General features: G+C 43.4%; 1 long non-coding RNA gene across 2 annotated transcripts; it reads left to right on the top strand.

Moving 5' to 3' along the window:
• Window positions 1-445: 445 nt before the first annotated feature.
• LOC140689712 (uncharacterized) lies at window positions 446-9,573 on the top strand. 2 transcript variants are annotated; one of them, XR_012064769.1, is made up of 4 exons: window positions 446-476; window positions 761-866; window positions 4,328-4,605; window positions 9,370-9,573. It is a non-coding gene; the product is annotated as an uncharacterized lncRNA (long non-coding RNA). The 2 variants fall into 2 exon arrangements; XR_012064768.1 differs by lacking the exon at window positions 446-476 and having other exon boundaries at window positions 500-866.
• Window positions 9,574-10,557: the final 984 nt, after the last annotated feature.

Genomic DNA, 10,557 nt, shown 5'->3' with positions numbered 1-10,557 from the left:
CTGACTATTATATCCCAGTGCCTAGCACAGAGCCTGGCTTATAGTACATAAAACTGATTGGAAAAGAGGCAGAGTTCAGAGGTAGAGTATAATCTTGGGATGTGAACAAAAGAAGTCCATTTTCATTGGCTTTTCCCTTGCAGGACCAATGAAGATGGATTTGAACCTCACAGTGGCCCCAATTTTCTAAAATTCTTTAACTCTGGGCTCTATCTGGGTTGGGGGAGGATGCAAGAAGTGAAAGAGGCTGCTCTAGTCTCAGAGAAATGTACCTTGAAAAAATGACCTGCCCTTGAGCCCACCAACTCCCTCTCCCCACTTGTAGTTTCTTTCCCCTGAATTTAGAGCCATCCCCCTAGCAACGCTTGTTTCCATGGTTCCCTCTGTGACAAAGATCCCCAAACCCCTCCTCTCTTTTTCCTTCTGACAGTAAGGGGTGATAGGGATCCTCAGTATGGCCACTCCATGTAACCATGGTAACAATTAACTGAGCCTTCATTTATCTTTTGTGAAGAGAGCTAGGGAATATGAAGCTTTTGGAAGAGAGAGGTGGGGGAGGGGGCAGGGCTAGAGCTGTCATTGTCATAAAAAGGAAGTTAAGGGAATTGTCTTAATGCTAGCCTGTAGGATTCAGTTCAAATATTTGCTGAGCCCTGACGTTAAGCTTCAGGAAGTTACTAGTGTACACGACATTGCCCCTAATATTGAAGGGCTTATAGTCTAACACTGGGGCTCACAGTCCACTCAAATCCTGGCACAGATGGGGTCACTGAAGGAGGTGGATCTTGATAGCACCATCACAGTCAAGCATCCGTCCCCTTGCAGCATCCCCTCCAGCCAAGAACAAGAAAAGACTGGCCAAGAGGGTCTGTATTTATGTTACATTTTCTCAGGCTGTGGTCAGATGTTTTCTGTTATAAGAGGGAAGGAACTTTGATGCCCTCTTCCTTTTAGAGGCGTGGAGACTAGTGCCAGCATCCCTAAATAGGACTATTTGGTGGAGGGAGAAAGAAAAAAAAAAAAAAAGACATGTCCAACCCGAGTGCCACGACACACTAGGGTAATCCCTAGTTCCAGGGATCACCGCCACCTACCGGCACAGCCTTCCTGGGAAGTTATGGGTCTTCTCTTACACGGAATTAGAGGGCATTGTCTCCATCCATCCAGCTTTTCTACTTGTCACTGAAAATGTGGGCCAGAAGGGCAGCTGTGAAGAATCAAAATAGAGAAACAGACAAAACTACCAGGGACACCAAAGTTGGACAGAATGAATCCAAAAGCTGAAATATTTGTTCATCAAGGGTAACATAGCTCTTCACTCTTCTACCTTCCAATCCTTATCCCCCCAAGTTTTCACTAAATCTTTAAGGGTGGGGACCAATTCTATACTTTTACAGGAAATCACAAAGATCCCTGGACCATTGGTGTGCTGATACCAATAATCTGCACTGACTTGGAAAGATAATCATAATATATTTTTAAATGAAAAAAATTCATAGAATAATGTGTAATCCAGATGTGTTCAAGTAAGCTAAAAATAATTAGGTAGCTAAATTCATCCTTACAAGTCAAATACAATCTGGATTAGCCAAAGCAAATAGCAAATCCTGGGTCTCAGAACTCTGAGTTCATCCTTTGCTACTTGATGGAACTAAGGCAGATTCAATCATTCTGGGCACCCTGCTCACTTAGCTAGTCAGAAAAGAATAAATGGCATCCTCTGATTGGTTAACAAGGCAATACATACCAACCAATGAAAGGATGCATCTTCCTTTTTTGTCAATAAGATCTCAGTTCTCTTCTTGAAAGGAAAGTAGACCCTTTGTCCATAAAGAAAATGAAAAGAAAGGGAATAATAATGTTTAAAAAACCATATTGTTGCTATGGGACATTATTGATGTGATGATAGCTGCCCCAGAGAATTCATAAAGGAAGGCACCAAAGAAAAAAGTACAAAAAGCAGACCAGCTGTCTAGTTTGGGCTTAAAAAAAAGTTTTTATAATAACGTGCAGGAAAAGCATTTTAATGTAAATGTCTCTAAAACTATATCTGTCCAGCCCATGCAGGATAATTTTGGCCTTTAACTTAACCTGAAATAATAATAATATTTTTAAAAAGTTTTACATTAGCAATGAGTGAAGGAAAAATTGAAGAAGAGAAAAGGAGAGATATGTGTGTTTGTTGATGCAGGGCAACAAAGATAAAAATATGACAGTTACTGCCTATAATGGACTTTTCTTCCCTTCCTCTGTTGTCAAGTAAGAGCTTGTTTAAAACAAGGTTTTGCTTTGGAAAGAGAAAGCTCATGGCTCTTAAGAAGTGTTCTAGATGAAACAGTGCACAGAACACAGGTTACTCGTTTAACTTATTAGTGATTTTCCCGTAAATCATTCTGAGAATGTTACAGCTGTCTTTGGAAAATTATGGGTAAAATTATTTTCTACCCAGATACTACAAATGAATGCAGGCAGACAAATCTGACAAGTGAAAAGTGGACTCAACATTTGTCAATCAAGGGAAATGGAAAAGTTCAGAGGATTAGGACCTTTAAGTGCTGCATTTACTAATTTTGAAGGCAGAGCTGAAGAGGAAGAAAAGATAAAAGAATTCTGAGGAATCAGATACTGGTGATGCTAGTGGTTTTTGCTAAGAGAATCCCATTTCTACGTACATGTGTTTTCTGTGTGGTCTGTGCGAAGAGGTGAAAAGAAGGGATGATCTAGAATTCAGCCTTTCCAACATGAGGGGGGTGTTTAGGGAGGGAGAAAACACTGCCAAACCAAGGAGAAAGCCTTTTTTTTTTTTTTAACTGGAGACACCTTTAGATAATTTCCTCTCTCTGGTTCATCCATGAAGAACAAATATGTCTTTCTCATTAGAGGAAAAAGTGAGGGATGGAGGTAAGAATCAGACCTTCTGTCTAAAGAACCACATGGGGGGAAAAGCCTTAATCGTAAATCCCAGAGAAAGAACAGAATAGGATATGATTGCCTCTCTGAAGGGGGCCGGGGACAGGGTGGGAAGGACTGCGATGGTGGAAAGGTAGCTACTTCGCCTTTCACCTTGACTTAAAAGGAAAAATTCACATTCCAGGATTTCTTCTTAACCCCGAGGGATTTTGCAGGAGCGGCTGTTGACACCCATCGAGACCTGGGAAGGCCCAGGCTCTCTAGAAGCTATTTTAAAGAATAAAGGTGCTCACGGATAATCAATAACTGGAGCCCCTCCACTCAGTGTAACCAAGGCAACAAGAGGCTGGGGCTGGTTGCCTGGTAATCACACTCTAGTGCGGGGGTCCTGTCCCCCTCTTCTCCTCCCCCATCCCTGCTAGCCTTTTTGTGATAACGTCTTCCCTTCTGTGACTTTTTTCCTTCCCATCAAAACAGTCATTCTGCTCCTCATACAAAGGATCAGTTTAGGCTCTTTTGGCTAAAAATGCGGACCTTGATGTTCGTTTTGGACATATTACAACCTTGATAAAATGTGCTCTTTATCCTCAGCCTCAATATCTCAATATCTTCTCCCACCATCCCACGCTTTTCCCTTCATTCACTGGCGATAAGGCGTATGGAGATTGTGGAAAGAGAAAGAAGGGGAGATGGGGCCGCGGTCGCGAGAGAGAACACGACTTGGAAGTGGCGCTCTTTCACAGTTCACCTGTGCCTGGGGTTCCCGGTAGAACCACTGCCCCGCTGGCCCCTAAGATCATCACTCACAGGTGCGCCTCTTTTCTCTTCGGCAACCTGCCAGCATTTAGGACCAAGTTATTTCAACCGCTTTTTGCGAAGGGGAGATAGAATGCCCTCCTAGAATCTGATACCCAAACTCCTGGAGAAATGGGGAAGATGAATATCTCCTTTCTTAGTGAACTCTAGCCTCCTCCGCGTGGGACCTGAGGGCCTGCGAGCGTCGTCGGGCGAGGAGGCCAAGTAGCGCGCGGTAACCCACCCTGGGCGCTCTCGGACCAGGGCGCTGTCCAGCCTCTAGTGCTGAAGCTGGAGTCTCGGACTCGCCGTGGAGGGGCTCTGGGGACCTTCAGCAGCCTGATTCTAATCCCGAGGTAGGGCCCTGAAGTACAGGCGCTTCATCCGCCAGGGTAAAAGGCGAGACAAGGACGTGTCTGCACCAGATGCGCTTTGCCAGCGCACCTGGCTCCCTCCTGGGCGCAATCATCGTAGCCTCTCCTTTTCCTTCCCGGATTAGTGGGGTTATTTGCCTCAATTGCAGCGGGTACGCAGAGCCCTTTGCACTGGGATGGTTACCCAGCTGCCTCCCGGCACTTTTCAGATTTTATCTTTCGGCACTGAGCTCTCTGGTCTTCTGCAGGCAGAATCCCAGGACTCCTGGCGCTCAGGATCTTGTGGCGGACAAATCAGAGAGGAGAGGTCTGGAACACCTAACCCCGCCGCTTTTCTGCATGCAACTCGTCGGCGGCATCCAGAGTCTGAAGGGAGAGCAGTGCGGGAGACGAGGCGGCGGTGGTGGGCTTGGAGAGGCTGGGTCCGGAGAGCGCGCACTCTCAAATCTGTGATGCTGCCCACCTCCGACGCGGCGTCAGACCGAGCCAGATAAACTGCAAGCTGGGTTTCGGCGTCGCCCCGCGGGTAGGTACGAAAACTAGACGCCCCTACAGCTCGAGCTGGTCGAGTACCCCTTAGGAGCTCTCAGGTTCCGGGCTGAGAAGCCGCTTGCCGCTTTCCAGGCGCCCTCACTGCCTCCTTTCTTCTTCGTGAATTTGGCGGCGGGCTCGGAACCTTTGGCAGATTCCAAGCCCTATTACCCGCTCCTACGGCCCTCCGAAGCAGCCCCAGGCTCAGCGAACCTCGGTTCCAATAGGCTTCTCCTCCAATCCCGACCCCTTTACCTGGGACAGAGAATTGGACGAGGGACCCTGGTTGGGGTTTTACCTGGCATGGGTCGCCACAGCCAGGAAGAAAGACCACTGCTTTCCACTTCATTCTGGAAGAAAGTTCCCTCACCACCTTGCCGCCAGCTTGTCGCTTGTCCCTCAAGAGCTGCAGACCAGAAGCGGGGGTGTTGGCTTGGGGTGGGAGGGGGTTGGGGTTTAAGGAAGATAATTTGTGAAGCACCCCTTGAATACTTACTTGCCTCTCTCGGGTAATCAGTATTGTCCGGAGCGGTGGCCGTTCCTCCAGGGCGAGAGGCGGGTTCAGAGTCCCAGCATGGTCCTCCCGGTGCTGACACAATCGCCCCTGCTGCGGGGGCCAGTGGAGAACAGCTGCTTTTAAGCCGAGACCAACCCACAGGTGGCCTGTCAGGGCCACGGACGTCCATGACGTCATTCAGAAGGATAGCAGAGAAGGGAAATGGAGGGGGGTCACAGTACTTCACATCAAAAGTCCCCTGTGGCCATGGCAACAGCTTGTGGAGGTTGGCAGTCCAGGAGCTCGCTGTCTTTTCCCTCTCCTGCTGCATGCTTGGGCTCCGGGATCCCAAGCCCCCGTGGTGTTCAGTGCTGGGGTAGGGCCCGGTATTAGTGCCCAAGCCAGCCTTACCCGTGCGGGGTGAGGCACTAAGAGCTAGACCCGGGTCCACTTCTCTGTCCTGGTCCTTGTCCCACTGCTCTGGCTGAGCAGGGCACAAGAGGGGCTGCCTGACCCAAAGGACACAAATGGTGATCACGCAGAAGCCCTCATTTTCACAGTGACATTTCCTATAGCTTGTGTTTTGGCAGATCAGACCCCAGTCACCTGACCACGCAGAGTTGTTCTCCCTGAATTCAAGGAGGCAAAGGCTCACTCTTCAGGGACTCACTGTGCATTAGCGCCCACATAGAACTACCTGCAGGAATCCTCCTTGTATACACGGGTAGACTGAGGCTCCAACCTTACCCTATTGCTTCAGAAAACAGCCAAAATTGCTGAGAAAATAACCATGGAACTAGGGTTTGCAAACTGGTGGCCAGGGGACCAAATGGGGGCACAGAAGTGTTAACTGGGCTCTCACAGAATTTTAAAATTTTGAAGTACTTGTCTACAAGACTGAAAATATTCACATAGAAATCTGGGATTTCCCTGCCTCTTGAACACCGGGCCAGCGTGCACACCATTGAAAAGCACTGACCCCTGTAGGAAGGGCTGGGTCCAGTCCAACCTAGGCCTACCTCTCCTTTTGGTAAGTGTCATCAAGGCCCTTTATCATCAACCCTATCTTTTTTTAATAGGAAAGAGGAAAGTGAAATATTTTTGTACCCAGCTCACCTGCTTACTTCCTTAATGTCACCTGTTAGGCCCTGCAGTTATGGGAGCTTTCTGCCCCCCTGTGTCTGACAGGAACTGGTAATGACTTCACTCAAGCTGAAATTTTTACTTCATTACTGGCTGCTTGGTGCCAGGCAGGTCACACCTTTGACTGACACAGACATCTGTGCTACCCACACAGATAACACGCAGCAGGATGTTTCCTGCTAGTAAGACTGGGGTTTTCTTCCATTTCCATATTTCAAAATGCATAAATATATAGAAAAATAGGGAGAAGAAGAAAATTTAACCAGTTACCACCTAAACATAACAATGTTTTACATTTTCTGCCTGGTAGTTTAAATATAGCTGTGAAAAAAAAATTTTTGTGAATGCAACTAACCCTAACCCTAAACCTAACCCTAACCCTAACCAGACAGAGATATTATAGAAAAGAAAACTACAGACCAACAGTCCTTATGAATATAGATGCAAAAATCCTCAACAACAAAAAAGGAAACCCCAAGCCAGAAGTGTGCTAAAAGGATTATACACCATGGCAAAGAGGGATATATTCCAGGAATGCAAGATTGATTTAAAATCTAGAAATTAACCAATGTAATATCCCATATTAATAGAATAATGGAAAGAAACCCACAAGGTCAATTTGATAGGTAACAAAAAGCTTTGACAAAATTCTACACCCTCTCATGATGATCACTCCCAACGTACTAGGAGTAGAAAGGATCTTTCTCAAACTGTCAAAAGGTGTCTACCAAAAAACTCACAGCTGACATTATACTTAATGGTGAAAGATTATAATGTTAACTTTCCAAAGTTAATTTATAAATTTATGGCAATTCTAATAAAAAGCCAGGGGATTTTCTCATGTGAACTTAGCAAACTGATCTTAAAGTTTATATGAAAGACAAAAGCCAGGAATACTCAAGAGAATTATGAGGATTAAGGAAGGAGACTTCCCTATGAAATATCAAAGTTTATCTTGAAGCTTTGGTAATTACTACTGTGTGGGATAGCCATAGAGATGTTCAAATATGCTGAGAGAGTCAACTAGAGAGCCCAGAAATAGAACCATGGATGTCTCGGCATTTGACAACTGGAACATATGTATGAAAACATTAATAAGGAAAATAAAATAAAATTAATTTCTAACGTCATACCACATACAGAAATGATTTGCATTTAGGATTAAAACCAAAAATGTGAAAAACTTGTAAAAACAATAGACAAGAAAATGTAGAGGAGAATATCTTTATGTCCTCAGAACAGTGAATGATTTCTTAAACAACACACAAAAAGCACAAATAAAAAGATAATTTCAATAACATTAAACTTTAAAATATCAGTGGAGGCAAGTGACATAAGCTAAGTTAAAATCAAGCTAAAAACTGGAAAAAGATATTTGCAATGCATATCATAAACAAGGAATTAATATCTAGAGCCCCTAACAAACTTGTATAAATCAATAAAAAAAAGGACAAAAATCTTGAAAATTGAGGAAAAGGTATCACCAGGCAATACACAGAAAAGGGCACTCAGATGGCCAATAAACTTAGGATAGATGGCCAAACTGACCAGTCATGAGGACAATGTAATTAAAACAATTATGACAGCAATCACACCCATCAAATTGGAAAGTTAACTGGATTAATAATCCCAGTGTTGGTGAAGATATGGGGAAACAGGAATTCTTAGACATTGTCATTAGAAGTATAAATTGCTGTAGTCCCTTTGAAGAATAATTTGACAACATCTAATAAATCTGAAGGTGGTATATCCTTCAACCCAGCAACCCTCTTTCTAGATACATACTCTAAAGAAGTTCTCATATGTGGTCGCCAGGAAGAATGAGCAAAAGTGTCCACTGCAGCACTGTTTGAAAATAGTTAGACATGCAAGCAGCTTGAATATCATTCAGTAGGAGGATGGGTAAATTGTGGTCTATTCATGCAATGAAATACTATACTTGAGTGAACAAATACAGAGATCAATTAACTTGTAGCTCTGCATTAGTCAGCTTGGACATCTAGAAAACCTGTACCTCTAGCAAGAAAGAGAGGAAGTGGAGTGATGCTAACTATCCGTATCATTTTATTTCTTATTTAAAAGCATCTGAAGGAAATATGTTAACAGTTGCTGAAACTGGGAGACAGCATGATTTATATTTTCTATATTTAACATATCTTTGTAATATTGAATAATTTATTTATAAAATAAATAAATAACAACCCTTGCACAGGGTTGTTTGATGGTAGGAATTGATGTTTGACCACAGGGAGCCCTTTAACCTCTGTGTCACAGGTTCTCTACTCAAATAGGACTGGTGACCCTTCTTTTTTTTTCAGTAGTGTTTCGGTAAGCATCAAATATGCTCACACACAAGAGAGCACTTTGAAAACTATAAATTCTGCTTAATGCTGATACTATTGTTATCACATAAAATGAAATGGCGAAAACATAATGAGCTAAGAACGGCTTAATCTGAGATTTACAACTAGATCACGCACTAATTTTGAATTAGATTGCAGATAAAGAGACGATACTCAATTTCCCCTTCATGTTTCCCCAGGGTGTTCTAAGCAGTGCATATAAAGGCGTTTTGCCCAGGGAGGTGGGTGAGAAGGTCCTGGGTTTAATGGTGAGCATAAATCACTCCTTTGGCAGTCTCCTGGACTATCACAGGAGCCTTTTAGTGGAAAATGCCAGAGGCGGCAACTGAAAGCAGCCTGCAGAAGTGATCGGTTCATTTATCCAGGGGGCAAATCATTTAAGAGAGGATACCAGTGAGTTCTTGGCATTCTTGAGACAGGAAGGCCTGCAAGACTTGCCTCTGAGCAGCTCATATTGCCCTGCCCTTGGGAAGGAAATTGATGAGTTAATTAATATGCACAGGAGATGCAGCATTGCTTCTGATCCTCACTATTATTACTAAAATGATCTCAGCCTTTCAGCTAGATTGGGAAAAACCAGTTTCCTGGGGAAATCTCAATAAAATCATTGTTTTCCTATCATCAGGTGGAAATCTTGTTAAGTGCTCTAAGGACCTTGGTTTTATGGGTTTGTGTTCCACAGCTCCTGGCAGCCTTGGCTGGGATTTCTTTCTAAAATAACATTTCCTCTTGGTAAAGAAATTTCTTGTTGCTCCAGGCTCTGCGGCTCAATGGCCTTCATGAATTTTTGACTCCGGGAGACCCAGGGGTGAACTGGAGGTTTGCAGTTTGTGTCAAAGACACACACACATATACAACCTCAACTGCCCTACAAAATGACTTGAGGACTCCTGCTGCGACTATCAAGACAGTGCCCCCATCCATTCAGAATTGGCATTAAATGTAATTTTTCCTTTTTAAATCGATTTTATATTTTATAGTAGTTTTAAGTTCTCAGTAAACTTGAGCAGAAAGCACAGAGTTCCCACATTTCCCCAGTCTCCACATATGCATAGCCTCCCCCACTGTCAACAGTCCTCACCAGAGTAGTACATTTGTTACAACTGATGAACCTACATTGACATATTATCACCCAAACTCCATAGCTTACATTAGGGTTCACTCTTGGTGTTGTACAATCTATGGATCTTGACAAATGTATGATGACATGGCTCTACCAGTATGGTATCGTAAAGAACAGTCTCACTGCCCTAAAACTCCTCTGTGTTCTGCCTCTTCAATCCTTCCTCCACCCACCCCTCCACCAAACATCGTCTTTTTACTGTCTCCATATTTTTGCTTTTTACAGAACGTCATAGTTGGTATCATACAGTATGCAGACTTTTCACATTGGGTTCTTTTACTTAGAAATATGCATTTAAGTTTCCTCCATGTGTTTTTTGTGGTTCAATAGCTCACTTCTCTTTAGCACTAAATAATATCAATTGTCTGGATGTATCACAGCTCATTTATCCCAATACTGAAGGACATCTTGGCTATTTCCAAGTTTTGGCAATTATGAATAAAACTGCTATAAATATCTGTATGCAGGTTTTTTTGTGGATATAAGTTTCCAATTCACTTGGGTAAATACAAAGAATCACAATTGCTGGATCTTATGGTAAGAGTATGTTTACTTTTGTTTATGAAACTACCAAACTATTTTCTAAAATGTCTTTACCATTTTACATTCCTACCAGCAATGAATGAGAGTTCCTATTGTTCCATATCCTCACAAGCATTTTGGTATTGTCAGTGTTCTGGATTTTGGCCATTCAAATTGGTGTGTAGTAGTATCTTATTTTTGTTTTAATTTGTATTTCTCTAATGACATATGATGTGGACCGTGTTTTCATAGGCTTGCGTTTTGGTCCTCTGTATGTCTTTTTGGTGAGGTGTCTGTTCA

The sequence above is a fragment of the Vicugna pacos genome, chromosome 27, assembly GCF_048564905.1.
Source record: "Vicugna pacos chromosome 27, VicPac4, whole genome shotgun sequence".
NCBI classification, from domain to species: domain Eukaryota; kingdom Metazoa; phylum Chordata; class Mammalia; order Artiodactyla; family Camelidae; genus Vicugna; species Vicugna pacos.
The sequence above is the reverse complement of the archived record's forward strand: the minus strand, read 5'-3'. Positions and strand labels throughout refer to the sequence as shown.